We start from the raw sequence: 18229 nt of genomic DNA, 5'->3' as shown, positions 1-18229 counted from the left end.
AAAATTTAAACCCAAACCCGAGGGTTTGGGTTCGGTTTCTTGGTTTCGGTTTTTGTTGGTTTTTGGGTTTTCGGGTTCGGTTTTGCTCACCCATATTAACAAATGCTATTTACTTGAATACTCTTACGCCTAGTTCCCGAGTTTTAGCCAAGAAAAGAAAAGGAAAGAAAGTAAGAATATAAAAGAAAGGAAAATAAATTTGTACTTTGTGTTCCTGAGTTGGAGAGAAGTGAGAAAATTTAAACATTTTCTTCTTTCTCTCCAAATCCTTCCAAAATAGTGAAGAGTGCAACGCATGCACGAGTATAATTTTTTTATTGATGCACGGAAGTAGGGCTCTATAATTGGTTAACTCTGAAAGTAAGATGCTAAAGAACGAAATAAAGTAAAAGTAGATGTTGCAATTATTAATAGTTTGCGTTACGTGCGAAAAATGTAAGTACAATGCTATCCTGGACTATACATTGCTATTATTTGTATAAAAAAGAAGAGTGTAAGTACATTGCTATTAAGGGTTATGAATTTCTATTATATATCTTATCTACCATATCAAAAAACTTTTAAATCTCTTAGGATTTTAACGAATCCCAAAAAATCAAAATTACATAATCTTCCATACCTACTATCCATATCAAACTCCGTCTAAATTTGATATCAGTCAAACGGTTTTAGCTTTCAGTTCAGTTGGAAAAAATATATCTTGCTTTCACATTTTCAATCAAGACGATTTCTGCAAGAGAGGCATCATATAAAATCAGGGTAGTTCATTTTCAGTCACCTGTAATAATCATATGTCCCTGAAAAGATTTTAATGGCAATGTAGTTTCAACTTTCTATACACGTGTCATATCTTAATTGTGTTCACGATATCAACAATAAAAAGAAAACACGTTAATATTAATTTTGACTTGCTAACTATATACGGGACCCACAAATGGAAGTGCTAGATCACAATAAGAACTTATATCTTATGCAAATAAATCAAAGGATGTATTATAAGTATGCCAAATGACATCGATTTTCTGATTATATTTATTAAATAGTAAATAATGTGCAAACTTCCGAGAAAGATATCTTGTTTCGAACTTTGGGTGCTTTAGGCATATCCATTAACAATGATATTGAGAAGAAAGAGATTCACCTTCTGTATTCTATGTTTGAAGGTACATCAATAGCAGATTCCATCTCAGTAAGCAACAAATGAAGCCTTCTTATCTGGAAACAATATTAATAAAAACATTGCTTACAACCTCATTCTTGTCACCTTATTCATTTCTCATCTATAGAAAACAAAGATCGTGAATTAAGCAAATATCTTTAAAAATAAAAAGTTTTATTTGACTCTCAATCTTCGTTTCCAAGTTCTAATCCAACGAAGTAAGATAATGATTATTTAGCAAGGGGCGTTAGAAATTAGGTAAAATACATAAAATGAAATGTGTACCTCAAATTCTTACAAAATACCAAACTAGAAGCATAATCTTGTGCATCTCACAATTTCAAATGGTGATTCTGTTAAGCATACCTGATGAAAATAGAAGATCAAACAAATATAATTTAGTAATGAATCAGGTAAAGATAAAGTAAGGTGGAATGAATACCTTAATTGGCTAGGGAATTCCATCGAACGCCTTATAGGCATCTCTCACATCTAAAAGCAATAACTTTGTGAAGCCTTTCCATTTCCCAAACCTATACTCAACTTCTCCAACTAAATCCACTCAAATCTTCAATTTCTCATGTCAATCGCACTTCTTTAATCTCTCGACAAAATTAGAGAGGAAATTAGGGAAGTTTCAAAATTGGAGGGGATGTGAGGCAGACAGAGATAGAGAAGGAAGCTGAAAGTACTTGCGAATGTTGGCCATAGGAATCAAAACCAAATCCTCAAAAAATTATGACTATCCCATATTCAGGTCGTGAACAACAATCCACCACCTCTACACCCCACCACCTTAATCTCTCTTCTGTTGGTGCATCTATGTGATTGTAATAAGCAATAGAAAGAATCGAATTAAAATAACCATGTCCGCTTCTGGAACTTCATTAATCAAATGTCGGTGACCATCGCCACCGGTGTGCGAAGATTAAGGAATTGCGACCGGCCCCTTCGAATTGGGTGGCAGAGACACAAACATCTGAGTGAGGTGCATAGTTCAGGGACAGACTGATGACTATTGTACTTGATGTGATGTCTCACTGACACAACTCCTTTTATCTTAATGGTAAATTTTGGATAATGATTAAAAGATTTATCAATATCTTGGTTACGAGAGTTTTACGATGCCGATCTCTTCAATCATGATTGCGTAAAATAAAAAAAATTTATGGATAAATTAGGAAAATTCTTTCCTATGTGAATTTCACAATTCATTCAAGTAGTGGATTTTCTCTCTCAAAAAAGGCTCTCTCAACCATCATTGTCCTTAGGCTCTCATCAAGTCAAAGGTTTTGCACAAGTTTGCTCCTAACGTCAATGTCGTCAAAGGACCTCATGCCCCTGATTCTCCCATTCTCATTCAAGCAAACAATGTGGCATTCTCTGATATTATCCCAAAATAGTTTGTGAACTCAATAATTTAAGACTTCGTTAACTACATACAAATAAGCACTCTTTGATATGCCTTTTGCAAATTCCTAGAGAAATTTTACCTTAAGAAAGTATGTGAGTTCTAGTATTCTTGCTCTGTTGATTCGAGTGGTCAAACCATTACCGGAACGATTAGAGATGGTCAATATAGGGTTACTATCGATGTAGAATTTTTTGAACTACTCTTTGTCTTCCTCGATTAGAAAACTACTCTGAAATTCCTTTTGAAGAAATATGCAAGTTCATTTGTGTAACATTATGGTATAACTTTTCCTTTCGGGGCACCACTCGTGATCCATCCAAATATACTCTTCGTCAATGTTATGGTGTATGGTGGAAGTAGTTATCAAGGGTGATTGGTAAATGCCTTGGACACAAAACTGGAAGCTAAGATCAATTGAACCTATTAGAGAAAAAAAACTAGTATTCCATGGTGTGCAACAAAATACTAGATTTCGCTCAACTTTTTTTTGATTACTTGATTGAATGTGTCACAGGGAACAAGAAGTCAACATAGGTTCCTTATCCTTCGTGAATTAGTCTAATTTTGGATCTTAATGAAGAGGGTTACAATACCTGTCATGGAATAATCATTCCCATTCTTGACCCCTCCTTAAAGATCATCAACACTACTCCTTCTGATGCAGATAAGCATAATGCCCAAATAATGGCAAATTTGATTGAAAATCCCTACATTGTTGAATCCTCTCATTCTGAAGAAGAGAATGATGAGAATTATGATGAAGATAATGAGGAAGGTATTGATGATGAAGAAGACGTTGATGATGAAAAAGACGTTGAAGATGAAGAAGATGAACTTGATATTGATAAGGAAGAAGCCTCTGTTCAGGGAGTGAATTCTCCTCCAAAAATGAACAAGCACCTTCATTTCTCCTATACTTCTTCATCCACTACCTCTACAGATGAAATTGTACACTGTAGATCAACCCCACACAAAATGGAAACTACTTATCCACTGATTCAACATGTGAATCCTCCAAACTCAGCATCTCCTACTCCTCAAGATGCAATTGTTCCTCCAATGCCAACTCCAATTTAGACTGCTTCTATTTATCAGTAGGAATCCAGTTCCAACTTTCAAACTATTGTGTTCTCTCAACACTCTCCACTGGTGCAAATGACTCAATGTAGAGAAATTTACGGTTGATATGAAAGGAATAATGACTTTGGATCATGATGATGTGATGATTGAGGATACACCTCGAACCTCTCTAGGAAATCCACCTCCACCTCCACCTCCATCATCAAATCCCCCTCCACCATCTCATCCCCCTCCTTGCACTCCCTGTCTACCACTTGACTCTCCTCCCTAAACTGATGATGCCAAAAAGAGGGAGAAAAATCAAGAGCAAATGGTGACTGCAAAAAATCCATCTCTGCCTGAAACGTGTGAATTAGGAAGGGGTTATTATAAAAGGAAATTGTTGTAGCTGAATAAGAGAGCAATGATCAGCCTATCACGAATGCTGGTGATCAATCAGAGATCGATGAGTATGAAGGGTTTCTTGATTTGGAGTTTATGGAACAAGTTGTTGTTCCTTTGAGTATTGTTTACCCTAATACATATTTTGAGGGGGAGATTCCTCAAGGAACCAAAATCGACAGAGTCTTATGATGAACACCTTAATCCTAGAAAGTGGAAGGCTTCTTTTTCAAGGGGAGAAAATGACGCTGAAGCTAGAAGTTCCTGTTGTTGGTGGCTCTTCAGCTACTAGTGGTTCTTCAGCCCTTCCTCCCAATAAATGTAGGCTGGCATTTGACATAGACGATTTAGCTGTAGATTAGCAAATTACTATTGAAGAATTCAGAGAAATCATATTGGAACATAATGCCTCAGTTAAAAGAAGAAAAGAGGAACGTCAGTCTATCAAACTTGTTTAGCACTTCGCTTCATCCAATACTTAACAAACCAACATTCAGCATTTCAATGTTGATGTAGCCAAAAGAAACAAAGTATCTTAACTGAATGATAGATTCAATCTTAAGAAATTTGGGAATGTTCTTAGAAGAAGATACCAACCTAATCCCATCATCAAAGTCAAATCCACTAAACCCAAAAATGAATCTCTAAAGTTGCATCTATTGAGAAAGAAGGTTGAGTATGAATACACAAAAGTCATATTTTCTCGTGAATTAGTTAAGTATGGCTACAGTGAGTGGATACAAATTCAGGAAATAATCTCTAAAAACAAAGGTGTTCATGCTTATGAGGTAAAGTTGGCCATTCACACATTGATCAACAAAATTAAGAAGCTGAACTTAGTGCCTTCGGTTGGTCCATCCCAACCATCCACCTCAAAAAGAACTAGTAGGCCATGAATGTCAAAATACACTAAGTTTCTTCTTCCGTATGGCACTCGCTACATCAACAACTAGCTGCCAATGAGTGTGGAGCCAGTTCAGCACATGTTATCTGGGAACCAAAACATGGAATTTTCTATCCTGATAGCCAGAACCAAATGTTATTCCAGCGTATTGATGACCTTCCTAATGCTCCCACCGAGTATTTGTTCAATCTTTGTCTGGAGGGGATGCAACATAAAGAGCTAGAAAGAGTATATCGTGTGCCGATTTCTTTTGAAATCAACAATCACTTAACTAATCTTCATCTTGATGACTTCAATAGGTTAAAGCCTGAGATCTTGACTAAAGCTAAGAAATTCTCAAATGATGACCTTGATGACTTCGTTGAAGATTAGTTTTGACATCATCAAATAGGGGAGATTTTACGGTCATACCTTATGAGTTGATGACTCAAACACTTTATACGCTGACCACCAGAGCCAGTGCCAACATCAGCACCAGCGCTAGCGCCTCAAGACTTTATCAACATCAGCATGAAGATAATGATCTTATGTAATATCTTATATTAGGCAGTTATATATATATATATATATATATATATATATATATATATATATATATATATATGTCACACCCTAAAACCGAAACGGCGGAAACATTCTGGGGTGGATGACGTCATGTCAAGTATCACAACATATGCAGTATAGTAATCAATGTACAACAACCATTGAATAAATAGTAATACTTTTACATAAGTTACATTTCATAGAGACATTAAAGTAATACAGAAACTAGTATAGATGCAGCTCGGTACTAAACTGTCTTCAATAAAAGCTCCTGGGATGTACCTGTCTATTGCTGACCTAAGAATACAAGTTATTTTGAAAGCGAGTATCAGCATTTTTATAAATGCTGGTGAGTTCATAAGTATTTAGTGTCATTTGTGTAAGTAAGCATTTTATCCAAAATAACTTTATAAAAAGTAGTAGTTTAGAGTCTACAGTGTATTAGAGTCCTTTCCAGAAAATCCTATATTTTCTAATTAAAAGCAGTCTTCTACCAAAACTCGACAGCGTTATGTTTTAAAGAGAAATTTTCCCTAAAATGTTATCATTACCAAAATACGGTATTTGACTTTAAAGAAAGTAGGAGAATATCACTAGAAAAAGTACTAAGGGAAAATAACATATGCCTCAGCAGAAAATACTATTGACTAAGGCAAAGAAATCATAGACTCTAGGAGAGTATCGACTGAATGATACGCCTGGCTCAGTCTAGAAAAAGGAAACACAGACCCTAGATGGTATCAAATGTACGATACGGCTAGCAAGGTCTAAAACAAAGAAACACAGACCCTAGACAGTATCAAATGAAAGATACAGCTAGCAAGGTCTAAAACAAAGAAACACAGACCCTAGACAGTATGAAATGAAAGATACAGCTAGCAAGGTCTAAAACAAGGAAACACAGACCCCGGACAGTATCAAATGAACGATACAGCTAGCAAGGTCTAAAACAAAGAGTGATCCTAAGAGTGTTGTTTTAAGAATACAATGTTAATTCTCGTTACCTTAAGGCCATGAATTATAAGGTAAACATGGAAATACTCGTAACCATACTGATTGACACTAGAGTACTTGACGCCCTGCAAGCATCGGAATAAATGTGACATTTGTCACCCCTTGGCTTGGTAGGCCGTGGACTGTAGCTAGCAGTCAGGGTGCGGTAGTGTCAGTCCCATATAGATCTATACACACAATGTCCGCTCTCCCTACAGAAGACTCTGGTTACCAACTCGACAACGGGAGATCTGTGTCTTTAAGATGCATCTCGGATTCTGAATTCTATTAGAGGCACTGGAGAAATGGTATAGACTCGCGTGTGAACAGAATCCTGTGGAATTCTCGTACTAGAAAGAGTGAATAGAGTTTCCTTACTATTCCTATAATAGTTACTAGTGTCCCTGATCTACGAGTTACGAGTGGGAGGATGCCCTTGCTACCCAAGGAACATGAACTTGTCGATGTGAACTTTTATGTCTATACATGTATACATGATATATAATTAATGATTAAACGACCTTCGGACGGATATCCGATCCCACCAGACCACATCCAAACGAGAAAAAGGAAATAGGGCGAACTAGCCTTCCTAAGCCCTTTAAATATTATTTATATAACTATACAAGTACAGGCATGCACTTAACGAAGTAGAAGCATTTAACGAAGTAAAAGCGTTTAACGAAGTAGAAGCGTTTAACGAAGTAGAAGCGTTTAACGAAGTAGAAGCACTTAACGAAGTAGTAGCATCTAACGAAGTAGAAGCATAAAAGCATGGAAGAAAACTTTGACGAAAACTTTGGAAAACCTTTACACATAAGAAAATCATGAGTTGATATCCTTTTGTAAAATAAGTTTGAAGACCTTTAGAAATCCTTGAAAATCTTTCATAAACAAGTTTTGAATATAACTTTGATAAAACAATATAAGTAAAGAAAAACCTTTGTTTCAAATACTGCTGTAACTAGTTTTGAATTAAAACATACAGCGCGAGAGTCAATTTGAGAAAAGATTTAAACAAGTAAAGACGTTTTGGAAAACCATTTATAGTACCATACTTGATAAAACAGCTGACAGTGTAATAAATCCTTGTGCATGCGGGTTATCAATCACATATGATTGTTATGATAGCTAGCATGTTTTAAATTGTATTACCCCCTGCCCCCAATAAAGCATGTAAAAACATTTAAAAGGTTAATTCAGGGGTATGAACTCACCTGTTGTAAGTGGATCAGACGAAAGTGCCGGTTGCGTGCTCGGTGTCAAGTTAAGACTTGAACACACTTAGTGACCTATTAACATATGATGACATATGTTTACATACAATTAGTAAATATAATACTAATTTAAACACGTATATGCATCCTAACATGCGGAAAACACTTTGGTCAAGTGCTAGGAGTGTCCCGGGTAACATCTAAGGGAGTGTATGGCCTAGCTAGGGAGTTTACTCTTCAAGAGTAAACTATTTATAGAGTTTACGGCCCTAAGACCTTATCTGCATGAGTTTATAGCCATAAAATCATGGGTGGTGTGTTCTTTGATGCTTCAAGGTCTTATCTCACTCATAGAATTAGGCTAGGTTCAATTCTAGGGCATAGGAAGTGCTTAAGGCCTCATATGGACCATTTTAGGGAGTTTACGGTTCATGACCAATCCTTGAGGAGTTTACGGCCATAAACACATGAGTTTATGGTCGTAAACTCATGTTAGCCCATTCCTTTTGTTGTTTGGTGGTTCTAACTCATGCATGTAAGGTTCTAGTCACTTATATGAGCATAGGAAGGTGTTAAAGGCACTTAAACACCTTGGAAAGGTGTTTACGGTCTAAGAAGGTGTTCTTGGGGAGTTTACTACCTTAAACACATGAATTTATGGTAGTAAACTCATGTTAGTCCATGAATCATGTTTTTTGGTGCATCAATGATGGTTTACAAGGCTCTAGGCAAACATGGAAGCTTTTGGAGGTGTTTGAGGGGTAGTTTAACCCCTTAAAAGGTGTTTATAGTCCTTGAAGATGGGTTTACAGTCTAAGAATGTTCTTAGACCATAAACTCATGTTTACTCCCCATTTGATACGATTTTGGTGTTCTAAGTCCTTTCATGCAAGCCTCTAAGTCATTGCTAAGCATTAGAAGTGGTTTGGAAGGGTTTTTAAGCATTAAAACCCCATTTATGAGTGTTTACGGTCCATGAAGGTGTTCTTGGACCGTAAACTCATGTTTTTGATGGTTTTGGGTAATTTAAACACGAACTTGTAAGTTAAATGAGCTAAACAACAAGTTAGGGTAGATCACTTACTAGCTTGGGGCTTGAAAGAGGGGATTTTGGAGCAAACCCGATTTCTAGAGAGAGAAAGTAGAGAGAGTGTGTCTAAGGTGGGAAAAAGGTGGGAATGAAACTCAATCAACCTTTATATAGGTTGGAGTTTATGGCCTGGTTGTGGTTCACCTGACACCAACCGCGAACGGGGTTTTTCACGACTATCGTTAATCACGACAAATTTTAAAATTATACTGCCTTAATTTTGGTTCGCTTGACGAATATTATTTAAAATATTCCAAGAGGTTTAAATCCGGTCAAAAATATTTTCAGGATAAATTTGGCTTATTTTTGACGTAATTAATTTCGACGTTAAAACTAACAGAAATTTTTGGGTTGTCACATCATCCCCCCGTTAGAGGGAATTTCGTCCCGAAATTCAGGTTTAGGCAGGGAAGTAATCATGAACAATCGGGTAGAGGTATGAGGGAACTTCCTATTCGGTTGTTCTTCGCACTCCCAAGTGAACTCTGGCCATTGCTTGGTGTTCTAACAACCTTCTCTTATGGGATGCGGATTTTGATTCGTGCAGTTAGCGATTTCTACTGGTTCGTCTACGAAGTTAGGGTTCCCAATGGGTTCGATCAAGATGAGTGGGATACAAAGAGTGACGTCGGGCAAACACTTGTCAAGTCTAAGAAGTGGATTGATCTGGGGTGAAACTTGTGGAATTTCTGAAAGTAGTAGTGGGCTGACAAGGGTTAGACCAATCTTTGTAAGGAATCTCGGATGGTCCTAAGCTCTCGGAAGGGTAGAGCTTTTCAGTACTTAGAACATAGTGTACTTCTATGGCGAGATCATCACTGGCGTGATCGCCATTCTGAAGTTCCAACCGTTCTCTCTCATACTGAAAGTGTAGTCCTTCAGGTTGGTTCTTAGAAAGCTCGGGTTGTCATTGGATTTGTGTTTCTAGTGTTTGGCTTTCAGAGGTTTTCTGGATCATTGGATGGATTGCATGTCTACGGGTATCCGTTTGCTGCAGAGTGTCTATCTCAGTCTTGTGCAAAATGAACCTGCACTTCTGATTCTTGAGATGTTTCTAACGGAAACTCTCAAGGTTGGTGAGATAGGGTTTCACCAGACGAGTGCTTAGAAAGTTTTTAAACTTTACATCATCGTCTAGTTGGCACTTTCACGGCATGATTCTTATCGGGAAAGGATCATGCTCTTACTTGCCTTGCTGTTTCATGAATAGCAGGATCTGCTCAGGGCTAACTCAATCCTTAGAGATTTTCTGAAGTGTTGGACTATCTCGGGAGGTGGTTCTACTATTTCTGCACGAGATAGTATTCGTGGAACACCTAGTAGTCCAATGGATCTCTAAGACATGCCCTATTCTCTAAGGCATCAGTTTATTTCAGTTGCAGAAAGTGCGTGCTCTTGTATAACCCATCGACTAACACCTAGACTGGTGTCAAGTCTATAATCTCTTCGAGATCTGGGTTATAAGGCTTAACTCAACCTACTTTCGCACTTTAATCAAGTATTCTTGGCTGCGGAGGTTATCCTGTGGTTCTTAGCATTCTAGTGTTCACTTCGGAGAATGCGGTCCATCGTCTACAGGGCGACGGTGATTTCCTCCACGTAAGAAGGCGGAGTGTCCTAGGCACTACTCGTCAGTAACGGGGTGGACGAAGTGCCTGAGTAGTGCGAGCATCTTCTGCAACTACTCTTCCGGTGGTACCGAGTTTTCTCAATCTAGGTCAAATCTAGTGAGTATAGGGTTCCATTACTCGGAACTTTAATCTCATCATCCACTCTTCTCAGAGTTTAACTTATCGTAGCTTCCAGGGTTCCGGGATATTCGCTGAGATGCTTAATTCGTGGGATTAAGCGTGAATGGATGGTCGTAGTCAATGTCCTTGACTCTTATGACTCAGATTTCTTTACCAACTGAGGGTGTTAGCTACTATGTTGGCTTAACCGGGATGACAACAAATTTCAGATTTGTGGTCATTATAGTAGCTCAACCCGTAGTGGTTCTCTTGACTCTAGCTCCTATTCTATGGAATAGGATGAAGAGTTTTACTATGAGATTCGTGGTAGGACTCATACTTGGCTTAACCACTAGTACTTGGTGTATGCAGGCCGTATATAATTGAGGTCGGCAGGATGTTCAGTTGTGCGACTCCACCCTAGACCCACAACCCAACGAGGAACAGGGAGTAGGGAGGAAGCACACATCTTAAATCTTTTTTATCTCAATTATCTACCGCCCTTATGCATATACTCAGTTATAGTGCTTAGTCCCATGAGTTCTATCCTCTTGATTCACGAACCTAATTGCGAGGTGCGAGGGGTCTTTTTGGGGGATCTACGGAGTATGCTTTGGGTAGTTATCGTCTTCTGGAATACTTGCAGTGTCTTTCGCTTTGGTTTCTATCTGTCTAAGAAGGGTTGGTTAACATCGCGCGGTACCCTTCTCCTGGGTACTTCGGAAGGTTCGAAATAAGAGTGACGACTGACGGATCGCATTAGTCTTTATTATTTTTATTATGTTTAGGTTTGGAAGAACCTTTATTTGCCGAAATGGCTATGGTGAAAGTTCTTTTTACACAGCAGTAGGGAGTTACACACGGTTGCACTAAGTCGAACCATGATTGATAGAGGCGTCGAAGTTGGCATACATCGACATGACATAGAATGAGGGTCGATAGGGTCATGTGCTGAACGGGCACACAAGTTCTTGGCATCTCGGGTTTCGTCCCGTGTATCACTTTCGCGGATACTTGGACCGATAGAGTCGACGCGGAACTATAGAGGGTCCTGAGTGTTTCTGAGTAGAGTACCTTTTCATGAATGAATTCTCACGAGGCCATTCTATAATCGCCTAACATATACTAGTCATGTATAATTTATGATTGGGAGGATTGTTGACTGAGCGACTCCGCCATAAATCCACAACCAAACGAGGAACAGGAAATGAGGCGGCATTCACTCACTCTAGGTCTATCCATCTCAATTATACATGGCTGTAACGTATATATCTAGCCATTATAGTGTTACCTAATGAAATTTTAAATTTTACAACCGTGCTGCGACTTTCGCCTTAACGGGGAAGTAATTACATTCAGAATTAGTTTTTTAATGTTTTTGGTTAGTCATCTAGGATCGAGAGCCGTAACAAAAATCTACCGGGTTCCTTGATGCTTCTCCCTAAGCTTTAGAGTTAGACTCCTCCTGTGTCCTTGTCTTTTCTTTCCGTTGGGCAATCTCGCTTTAGGTGCCCAATCTCACCACATAGGTGGCATACTGGATTGATCCTCACATTGGTGGTTGATGTAATAAACTCAACCGAGGTTCTGCAGACGCGAGCAGTATGCCCCTTCATGTTGCACCTAGCACAAAAGAGTTCCCGACATATACCATGATGATGGTAGCTACACTTGCTGCATTGGGGAAGGTTTCCTAGGTATGGTCTTCTTGAAGTCGGGATGGAAGGGCTGGCAGGGGTATTGACTGTCTCAGCTCGTTTCCCTTCGGAAGTTCCTTGAGCCGAGGTACTTCCCTCCTCGATCTTGAACTTTCTCTTCAATGGATTTGGTTAAGGTTCTTGGGTGGCTGGGTACACAGAGGTTGGTTGCTGCTGTCCATTACTTGGATTGGAATTCCCGATAGGGCCCTTGCTAACATTGGCGTTGTTAGCATTCAGATGAGCCATGACAGCTGCTACGGCTGCCGAGACTGCAGCTTGGAACGTAGCTTCATCAAATAAGAGAGTATGTTTCTTGCCAGTGGATCGGTTACGCTTCTTCGGAGAAATGGTTTTCTTACACAGAAGGAACACAAGCCGACGAGAGACGATGGTTAACCCTTAAACGTATCTATCCTTACTAAATTAGGCATAAATTTTTCCCGTGCCTCTGATATTGGTTGTCTAAGTGTCGACCTACATCCCTAGGATGTAGTCCGAGTATTCAAGGTAGGAGTATGAGTATCGAAAAAAGCCATAAGATGGGAGTCGTTGCTACTAAGTTACCTTTATACTAGGAAAGGTTCGCTCTCCGGCTTGGAGAGTCTGAGAACAGTTCGAAACGAAGACTGTGGGAAGAAAGGCTCATGAAGACTTATGGCTAAACAACCTCAATAGAGGTGTGGGGATCCGCCCTAATCGTATTACTTGCAACGGGAAAAGGCGATTTACCTAACACATAGCGTGAGTAGTGTAATCACTAACTCACTAAATTGTATTATTTTATGGGTGTATTAGCATGACGAACACGAGGAAAAGACACTTCTCGGGTTCCATGTACTGGCTCCCTCTGTCTACCTCGTATCTTTGACTGGGACCGGTGTTGGTTTCCTTCGGGTAGTTACCTAGGGTTCTCTTCTCCTATAGACATATCGAATTTCTACTCCGTCTTACTTTTGATTCTGAGTCTGGGTGTCATCACTTCATGATGGATGACTAGGCATCTCGGAAGTTTAGGCGAATTTCCCACCATGTCCCTAAAAAGATATAGGCACTTGGTGGTTTCAATAGTCTCGACCTAGTTCATTTATTTTCGAACTGGAAATCTTCTCAATTAACCTCTTCTGGGTCTGAATCAACTCTTCTGTCGAACACTAAAGTGGATAGGGTTTTCTACAGGGTTCGTGCGAAAATAGAAATGTCTAAAGAATCCTCATAGATTATTAACATTGGTGATACATATCGAGTCTTGCTACAATTACATAGGGTACACAAATCATATATAGCTTAGATCTGATAGGCCTTCGAATATGTGATACTACTGTATATCCACATCCCAACGAGGAAAAGGAAGTAGAGCGAAACCACACATTCTTAATCTATGGGATCCTTATTATATATAACCTTGGGTGTATACCCTCTGTAATTGTAGGTATATCAATAAGGATGTTTTTAGTTCTTCACACAAGGTTATCTATGGTTCCTAAAATACCCTTATGGTATTTTAAATTTCTTGTTTGTTTCTTAACTTCTGAACATGATTCTGGGATTAATGTGAGTCTTTTAGTATTCCAAAATACTCCCATAGTATTTTAAACTTTATGCTTGGCTCTAGCATTCCTAGTTGGTAAGTTTCAGACCTGTCGCAACACCACCATCACTCCCAAGCACACATTCATCGCATCTCGAATAAATGTAGTTGATCAGGTTACATTTATTCCAGCTTACGATTACATAACTGCCTAGGTTTGACGATAATGCTCAACATCCGAAGACTTTTATTCTTGTTCTTCTTGTGATACTTGTGTTCGAGTGTTTAGATTCTGGATGTTCCTATACTTTGGTAAAATATGGTTATAAGTATAATGCTTGGTCAGAGTGTTTTATCCCTATGTATTTATAGGTTGTATATCTTTTATGAATTGATATACTTAGCTCAATATAAACAATGCTGTAATACCAATATGTCACACCTCAAAACTGGAACGGCGGAAACGTTCTGGGGTGGATGACGTCATGTCAAGTATCACAACATATTCAGTATAGTAATCAAAGTACAACAATCATTGCATTAATAGTAATAGTTTTACATAAGTTACATTTCATAGAGACATTAAAGTAATACAGAAACTAGTATAGATGCAGCTCGGTACTAAATTGTCTTCAACAAAAGCTCCTGGGATGTACCTGTCTATTGCTGACCTAAGAATACAAGTTATTTTGAAAGCGAGTATCAGCATTTTTATAAATGCTGGTGAGTTCATAAGTATTTAGTGTCATTTGTGTAAGTAAGCATTTTATCCAAAATAACTTTATAAAAAGTAGTAGTTTAGAGTCTACAGTGTATTAGAGTCCTTTCCAGAAAATCCTATATTTTCTAATTAAAAGCTGTCTTCTACCAAGACTCGACAGTGTTATGTTTTAAAGAGAAATTTTCCCTGAAATGTTATCATTACCAAAATACGGTATTTGACTTTAAAGAAAGTAGGATAATATCACTAGTAAAAGTACTAAGGGAAAATAACATATGCCTCAACAGAAAATACTGCTGACTAAGGCAAAGAAATCATAGACTTCAGGAGAGTATCGACTGAATGATACGCCTGGCTCAGTCTAACAAAAGGAAACACAGACCCCAGACGGTATCAAATGTACGATACGGCTAGCAAGGTCTAAAACAAAGAAACATAGACCCTAGACAGTATCAAATCAAAGATACAGCTAGCAAGGTCTAAAACAACGAAACACTGACCCCAGACAGTATCAAATGAAAGATACAGCTAGCAAGGTCTAAAACAAGGAAACACAGACCCCGGACAGTATCAAATGAACGATACAACTAGCAAGGTCTAAAACAAAGAGTGATCCTAAGAGTGTTGTTTTAAGAATACAGTGTTAATTCTCATTACCTTAAGGCCATGAATTATAAGGTAAAAATGGAGATACTCGTAACCATACTGATCGACACTAGAGTACTTGACGCCCTGCAAGCGTCGGAATAAATGTGACATTTGTCACCCCTTGGCTTGGTAGGCCGCGGACTGTAGCTAGCACTCAGGGTGCGGGAGTGTCAGTCCCGTATAGATCTATACACACAATGCCCGCTCTCCCTACAAGAGACTCTAGTTACCAACTCGACAACGGGGAGATCTGTGTCTTGAAGATGCATATCGGATTCTGAATTCTATTAGAGGCACTGGAGAAATGGTATAGACTCGCGTGTGAACTGACTCCTGTGGAATACTCGTACTAGAAAGAGTGAATAGAGATTCCTAACTATTCCTATAATAGTTACTAGTGTCCCTGATCTACGAGTGACGAGTGGGAGGATGCCCTTGCTACCCAAGGAACATGAACTGGCCGATGTAAACTTTTATGTCTATACATGTATACATGATATATAATTAATGATTAAACGACCTTCGAACGGATATCCGATCCCACCAGACCACATGCAAACGAGGAAAAGGAAATAGGGCGAACTAGCCTTCCTAAGTCCTTTAAACATTATTTATATAACTATACAAGTACAGGCATGCATTTAACGAAGTAGAAGCGTTTAACGAAGTAGAAGCACTTAACGAAGTAGTAGAATCTAACGAAGTAGAAGCATAGAAGCATGGAAGAAAACTTTGACGAAAACTTTGGAAAACCTTTACACTTATGAAAATCATGACTTGATATCCTTTTGTAAAATAAGTTTGAAGACCTTTAGAAATCCTTGAAAATCTTTCATAAACAAGTTTTGAATATGACTTTGATAAAACAATATAAGTAAAGAAAAACCTTTGTTTCAAATACGACTGTAACTGGTTTTGAAGTAAAACATACAGTGCGAGAGTCAATTTGAGAAAAGATTTAAACAAGTAAAGACGTTTTGAAAATCCATTTATAGTACCATACTTAGTAAAACAGCTAACAGTGTAATAAATCCCTGTGCATGCGGGTTATCAATCACATATGATTGATATGATAGCTAGCATTTTTTAACTTTTATTCCCTCCCATAAAAGCATGTAAAAACATTTAAAAGGTTAATTCATGGGTATGAACTCACATGTTGTAAGCGGATCGGACGAAAGTGTCGGTAGGGTGCTCGGTGTCAAGTACAGACTTGAACACACTTAGTGACCTATTAACATATGATGACATATGTTTACATACAATTAGTAAATATAATAGTAGTTTAAACATGTATACGCATCCTAACATGCGAAAAACACTTTGGTTAAGTGCTAGGAGTGTCCCGGGTAACATCTAAGGGAGTGTATGGCCTAGCTAGGGAGTTTACTCTTCAAGAGTAAACTCTTTATAGAGTTTACGACACTAAGACCTTATCCCCATGAGTTTACGGTCGTAAACTCATGGTTGGTGTATTCTTTGATGCTTCAAGGTCTTATCTCACTCATAGAATTAGGCTAGGTTCAATTCTAGGGCATAGGAAGGGCTTAAGGCCTCATATGGACCATTTTAGGGAGTTTATTGTTCATGACCACTCCTTGAGGAGTTTACAGTCGTAAACACATGAGGTTATGGTTGTAAACTCATGTTAGCCCATTCCTTTTGTTTTTTGGTGGCTCTAACTCATGCATGTAAGGTTCTAGTCACTTATATGAGCATAGGAAGGTGTTAAAGGCACTTAAACACCTTGGAAAGGTGTTTATGGTCTAAGAAGGTGTTCTTGGGGAGTTTACTACCTTAAACACATGACTTTATGGCAGTAAACTCATGTTAGTCCATGAATCATGTTTTTTGGTGCATCAATGAAGGTTTACAAGGCTCTAGGCACTCATGGAAGCTTTTGGAGGTGTTTGAGGGGTAGTTTAACACCTTAAAAGGTGTTTATGGTCCTTGAGGATGGGTTTACGGTCTAAGAATGTTCTTAGACTGTAATCTCATGTTTACTCCCCATTTGATACAATTTTGGTGTTCTAAGTCCTTTCATGCAAGCCTCTAAGTCATTGCTAAGCATTAGAAGTGGTTTTGAAGGGTTTTTGAGGATTAAAACCCAATTTATGAGTGTTTACGGTCCATGAAGGTGTTCTTGGACTATAAACTCATGTTCTTGAGGGTTTTGGGTAATTTAAACACGAATTTGTAAGTTAAATGAGCTAAACAACAAGTTAGGGTAGATCACTTACTAGTTTCGGGCTTGAAAGAGGCGATTTTGGAGCAAACCCGATTTGTCGAGAGAGAAAGTAGAGAGAGTGTCTAAGGTGGGAATAAAACCCACTCAACCCTTATATAGGGTGGAGTTTATAGCCTGGTTGGGGTTCACTTGACACCAACCGCGAACGGGGTTTTTCACGACTATCGTTAATCACGGCCAATTTGAAAATTATACCACCTTAATTTTGGTTGCTTGACGAAAAATATTTAAAATATTCCAACGGGTTTAAATCCGGTCAAAAATATTTTCGGGATAAATTTTGCTAATTTTTGACGTAATTAATTTCGACGTTAAAACTAATGGAAATTTTTGGGTTGTCACAATATAATAGATAGTAGATCCGATATCTTTATGATAAGGATCAATTCGTCTTATAGATTTGAGACAATTCCCTGATTGAAGGGATTCACTAGAATAGTTTTGTGTATAATCAAAATTAGGGTAAAACCTTAATTTAGGTCTTGGTGACCATCTTTTTGAGATTCGTTCTCTTGGTGATAACAACTCCTTCTTGGTGTAAGACATCTTTTTGATTACTCGTGTTCTCTATTTTTCTATTTGATCTTTATTAGTTTGTTCTTCATTAATTATACTTGAAGTGTATCCGATCGATACAGACCTTCATGGAGAAAAGATCTACATATATCATTTGGTTTGCATAGTGATAATCATGTTTAGTCTATCTTACTTCGTGATTATGTGCTATTTTGTTGTAATTATGGGCTAATAACCCTTTGCTTTCATTTAGATTAGATGAACCCTAATACCATGTATTGATTTCTACTTTTATGGATTATTGAAGTTAGATTTAGCTTATGTCTGATAGATCATGTTAGCATGTTAAAAGTTCAT

At 38.1% G+C, this 18229-nt stretch overlaps 1 long non-coding RNA gene across 1 annotated transcript; it reads right to left on the bottom strand.

Moving 5' to 3' along the window:
- Positions 1–381: 381 nt before the first annotated feature.
- LOC145073764 (uncharacterized) lies at positions 382–2345 on the bottom strand. The gene is made up of 4 exons (XR_013691531.1): positions 1602–2345; positions 1445–1525; positions 1142–1215; positions 382–730 (listed from the first exon to the last, which is right to left on the bottom strand). It is a non-coding gene; the product is annotated as an uncharacterized LOC145073764 (long non-coding RNA).
- Positions 2346–18229: the final 15884 nt, after the last annotated feature.

This window comes from Lactuca serriola, chromosome 9 (genome assembly GCF_051521515.1).
Source record: "Lactuca serriola cultivar US96UC23 chromosome 9, Lser_US96UC23_V15, whole genome shotgun sequence".
Classification (NCBI taxonomy): Eukaryota; Viridiplantae; Streptophyta; class Magnoliopsida; order Asterales; family Asteraceae; genus Lactuca; species Lactuca serriola.
The sequence above is the reverse complement of the archived record's forward strand: the minus strand, read 5'-3'. Positions and strand labels throughout refer to the sequence as shown.